Source organism: Penaeus chinensis, chromosome 1 (assembly GCF_019202785.1).
Source record: "Penaeus chinensis breed Huanghai No. 1 chromosome 1, ASM1920278v2, whole genome shotgun sequence".
NCBI classification, from domain to species: domain Eukaryota; kingdom Metazoa; phylum Arthropoda; class Malacostraca; order Decapoda; family Penaeidae; genus Penaeus; species Penaeus chinensis.
In genome coordinates this window covers 2056368-2061367 of record NC_061819.1, presented here as the reverse complement: position 1 = coordinate 2061367, position 5000 = coordinate 2056368, and the positions used below count along the sequence as shown (strand labels likewise).

Here is a 5000-nt window from a genome sequence, read left to right as displayed (position 1 = left end):
GGTGCTTCTTGTTTTGCCAAAGAAGGGGACTAGAATAGCTTTTTTTTTAATATATATATATAAATGCTAAGCAAAACCAGAAACAGAAATGAGAAAATTATAATTATTTTTTAAAACTTTGTGTGTTATTATGTAGCAGCACATTCATCCGGCGAAAATTCACACTTGATACTGTCTTTCCATTCCTTTGTTATTGCAAATACAAGGTATTTTATATTAATTCTTAACGTACAAGAATTACGCACCAATGACAAAGCCTCTTAATTGGCTGCTATGGGCATGACGTCATATACCTAGTGTGTGTATATCGTAGTTAATCGAGACCAACGGGAAGTGGTCACCGCTTCCACCCCGTTCGTTTTGGTCAACAAGAGATGTTATTGACTTGATTATAGCCTATGTTAACACGTATTTTAACATGTCTCCTTTTCCTATTTTCCTATGCTCTCTGTCTACCTATCTATTATAGTTATCTGTTAATCACTCCAGGCTTGTAAAAACCTAAATTTCTTGCTTTATCTCTTACTTTCCACAGAGTGTAGCCCGAGTCGCCAGTTCGAAAACATCCGGCCGCTGCTGCAATTGTTGAAGCAGGATTTATTCTCATTCTCTTTATGCTTATTATTTATACGTATTCTTTATGTCATGGCTTTACATACACTATAATGTTTTTATTGCTATCATCAAGATTAATGCAAATCATCATTGATGTCATCAGTATTTTTCTATAATAGTTGTTGCTATTTTAAACTAAGTATAAATTTGAGCAACAGAAGGTATCATGTTGAAAAACTAAACCGTCGTAAGTATGATAATTCTTGTTATCTTCGTCGTGTTGTAATGATTATGGTAACTGGATTGATAATACATGATTAGTTTCTAGAGTAGCGTTGCGTAAGCGATCGCGACGAGTTTAGATCGTCGGACTCCTGTCACCCTTTACTGTTCGAATGTATAGACACTATGCTGCGGAACTCTCCATTAGCGACAAGCTTGGCCGCGATAACAGGGGAGGGTATGGAAGGTACCAGGGAAATTGCGGGGAAAATATGAATAAAATCTAATAGAAACGCATCTTTAGTAACCAGATGTCACTGAAATGTATAATGCAACCCACGGTGGATGCTGCTAACCCTCGCCCTGGAAAACTAAAGAATCCACCACGTATGTATGGCAGGAGAGACCATGAGGGAATCACATGTGCCCAGAGATGCTGAATACTCGTGACGTCGTCAGCAACGTAAACTGAGTAGGGTGTAGTGTATTCCAGATAATCAGTGGGCCGCTCTCCTCGGCCACCACACCGACAGCCTGGGACGAGGCGGTATTATAGCCTGATGGAGTGGAATGATACGCATATACTAGGAGGACGTATGGGAGTAACAGACACTAGATGGTACTAATTACCCCATATAGATCCTGATCCTCTACTGACAGTGCCAGTAAGGAAACCATGAACTTTACGGGTTCGCCACAAGTGCTCTATACGCGATTATATCAGGAATGGGACGGGTCTGCCGGGTCCGTCGCGGATGACCATCCATTTTCGCCGCGATGGCCGACTGTGCAGGGTGGTTACACCGTGACTAGGACCTCCTGCCGCCGCACAAGCACTCCTGGGTCTAATACAATTAAACAAAATTCTTTGGGTTAAAAGAATAATAATAAGAGTGATAAGAAGAAAAGGAGAAGGAGAAGAAAAAACAGTTAAAAAGAATGAGAGAGAAAGAGAAACAGAAAGGGAGGAAAAGAAAAAGGAAATGATAAGTAAAAGAAAAAGAAAAAGAGAAAGAAAAAGAAAGTAAATTGAGACCCTCTATTGTGTACTTCAAAACTGATTCTTACATACTCGAAAGCATCTTGAGTCTTTATAGTAGGGATACTCGACTATCGTAAGGAAAGGTCCAGTTAGACAATTTATGCAGAGGTTCGGATAGATATTTTACATTGTCCGTGGATTGGTCCAAGTATATAAAATCCCCTTTTTCGTTTGTACTTTATACAAGATATATAAAGGTTATAAAGATTTTTTTTTTTCTGTATATATATATATATATATATATATATATATATATATATAAGGTTTTAGAAGGAAAATTGTAAGTATCTCCCTTTTCTTTAAACGAATGCCCTGAGGTATTTTCCCGAGCTGTTGTGCTTGGGCAAGTAAAGGGGGCCGTGTCTTCCCTCCAACACCTGGCATAGGACACGGTGCTATCCTGTATACTCGTGAGTTAATAATAAGGCCATATTTACAATGTGGAAGTGCGAATAGGACTGTGTTATACATAACTCATGTCTGCAATATCTTTCCAGCCTTTTTCTTTGCACAAAATCCATGACTTATGCTGGAGGCTGAAAGAAGATAATAAGTTCCTCTTCACTTGTTAGATGAAGTGGTAAACTTTTCTTCCTGAAGCGACACAACAGAAAATAAGACGACGAACAAAACTAAAATAAGAATCGATATTTTTGTGTGAAATACTATTTATTTTGAATATATGGTGTTATTTTTATTTGTGTATATTTCTTACCCTGAATATTGCTAAATAATTGATGCATATAGGATCGAGAAAACCTAGAATGACACTGACACGAGCTGATCTATCATTCAAGGAAGAAAGAACCTACATACATGCTATCATGAAAATATTCAAAATTATTCTAAGCTTATATCTAAGGCCCTGGGAGCATTAGTAGGTTAAATACATATGTTCAATAGACCCCTAACTTACCCTACACCCAGTCGAGAAATACGCTCTCAAGAATCCAGCGTCAAGACCTTCATTTTATTCAATCATGCTTTTCTCCTCTCGCTGCAACACACATTTTATAGGTTCAACCACGAGTCTTCTCTATATTTTTTTCTAATTATCGTTTCCTACATCTATCATTGCATTAGATGGATAATTTGAATATGTCTGCAATTTTGGTTTCCCTCAGATCTATTTATCTATCTATTTATCTAGTAGTCTGTTTATCCATCCGTCTGTTATCTGTCTATCTATTTATCTAGTAGTCTGTTTATCCATCTGTCTGTTGTATGTTTATCTATTTATCTGTTATCTAATTATTTTTTATTTATCCATCTGTTATCTATTTGTCTATCTCTAGCTTTTATCCTGGGATTTATGATAATTATGAATATAATGATTTTGATATCATTATCATCATTACTGATTATACTTTATGATTAATATGTGCACAGCTAGTGAATACATAAATTTATACTTATATTGTTATAAACAATACATTTTATGGTAATTAAAAAACAATTTGAAAGATTATGATTTTCATTATCGTTTTGAACAGCAATTTCAAACATCTTCACGTTACATCTTTGCCAAGCCCATATACCATAAACTTCTGTAAAATGTAAATTCCTCTCCTCTGGTATCCAAGGCTAGCGGTGAAATCCTTGCGTGCGTGCGTGCGTGCGTGCGTTCGTAACATAGAGTACTATGTTTGAATTTCGCGCCAGTGCCTTGTGGGAGCAGGTCGCCGCCGCCGCGAGATGAACCGCTTCGGGACGTGACTCCGAGGGAGCTCGAGACGCTTGACCGGAAATTTTACTTTTTTGAAGTTGGCAGTAATTGTCAGCAGTAACACGTTTGTTTACATTGCCATGAAGCATGAGGACGGATGTTAATAAAGAAAAACAAGTTAGTAGTGACAGGGCGAGAACCGAGACTTGACCACCAGCGTGATGTGATTTACAGGAAATTAATATTTCCCGCAGTTGTTGGTGTCGAGTTGGGAAGTCTTTGTGTCAGCTGTGCAGTATTAACATTTCCTGTGTTTATGTGGTTTGAAATTTGGTTTGGTTGGTAATAATGACTTAGTATTGATACAGAGATCACAATTATGATTGTGTGGTAATATGGCTTATATATTTTTTGTGTCACGTCCAAAGCTTGTGTGAAAAAAAAAATATATATATATATTTTGCTCGAAAAAAATTAATGAATATGTTAGGCGTTTTAGGCTAGCTTTTATTTTCCTATGAAAGGAATAGGTGTTAGGGGATTGTATATGAGCAATTTAAAAGCTGGTACTTATTTCTATATGTTATGTTGCATATTTTCCATATGGTTCATTTTGTATACTCTGATTTAGGTTCAGTCTCAGGTGTTTTGTACACATTTTTTTATACGTTTCTGTACAATAAATATAGAAAAGAAAGTGAATCTTTGTTTTAATTCACAAATCGTGACCCAGGAAAGGTTATGTGGACAGGCAATTACCCAAGACAGTGTTGAGTTACTGTAAGTCCCCAATTAAGTTGGCCTGGTTACACACACACACACACACACACACACACACACACACACACACACACACACACACACACACACACACACACACATGCACACACACACACACACACATGCACTCATACACACACACACACACACACACACACACACACACAGTCTTCCTTAAAGCAATTCCAGTTCATAAAAGAAAACGGAAGATCAAAATGGACAAACTACACTGTTATAATGTATGTGGCACAACAGTAATAGTGCAAGTAAAAGTTATGTATATTTCTTATGTAGATTATTAACTGTTCTTCATTGGAAGTGCATTAGGACAATGTTATACACTTCCAAAATCTATTTTCCGTTAATTATCTTGATACCTCACTTGATTACTTTCAGTGTTAAACAGGAATCATTGTATAGAATGAGACCAACATCTCATCAATTTACGTTATTTCTTATTAATTGCATCAGTGGCATTCTTTCTAACCAACATACAAATGTTTCTTGTATCTGTACTGATCGTAATACAGTAATAATCGTGTCTCCTGCGCTTCCATACTGTTGTTTTGTCCTGTGAATATTAACTTTACAGAGGCAGGAGAGAGCGAGTTCTTTCCATGGTAAGAACATATGTCAGCCGTGAGATATCTTCTCGTTCGTGAAGATATCCGACTATAAAGACTTTTTTGTGAATAAAGGCTGTTCATTCATCTAACTATTGGGATTAACCCCTTT

At 36.8% G+C, this 5000-nt stretch overlaps 1 protein-coding gene across 1 annotated transcript in view; it reads right to left on the bottom strand.

Annotated features, from left to right (window-relative positions):
• Positions 1-1441, bottom strand: part of LOC125025789 (integrin alpha-5-like) — a 25088-nt gene extending 23647 nt beyond the window's left edge. Inside the window, exon 1 of the mRNA XM_047614019.1 lies at positions 1222-1441. The gene's annotated coding sequence lies outside the window, so the exon portion shown is untranslated. The remainder of the gene's footprint in view (positions 1-1221) is intronic.
• Between the last annotated feature and the right edge of the window lie 3559 nt (positions 1442-5000).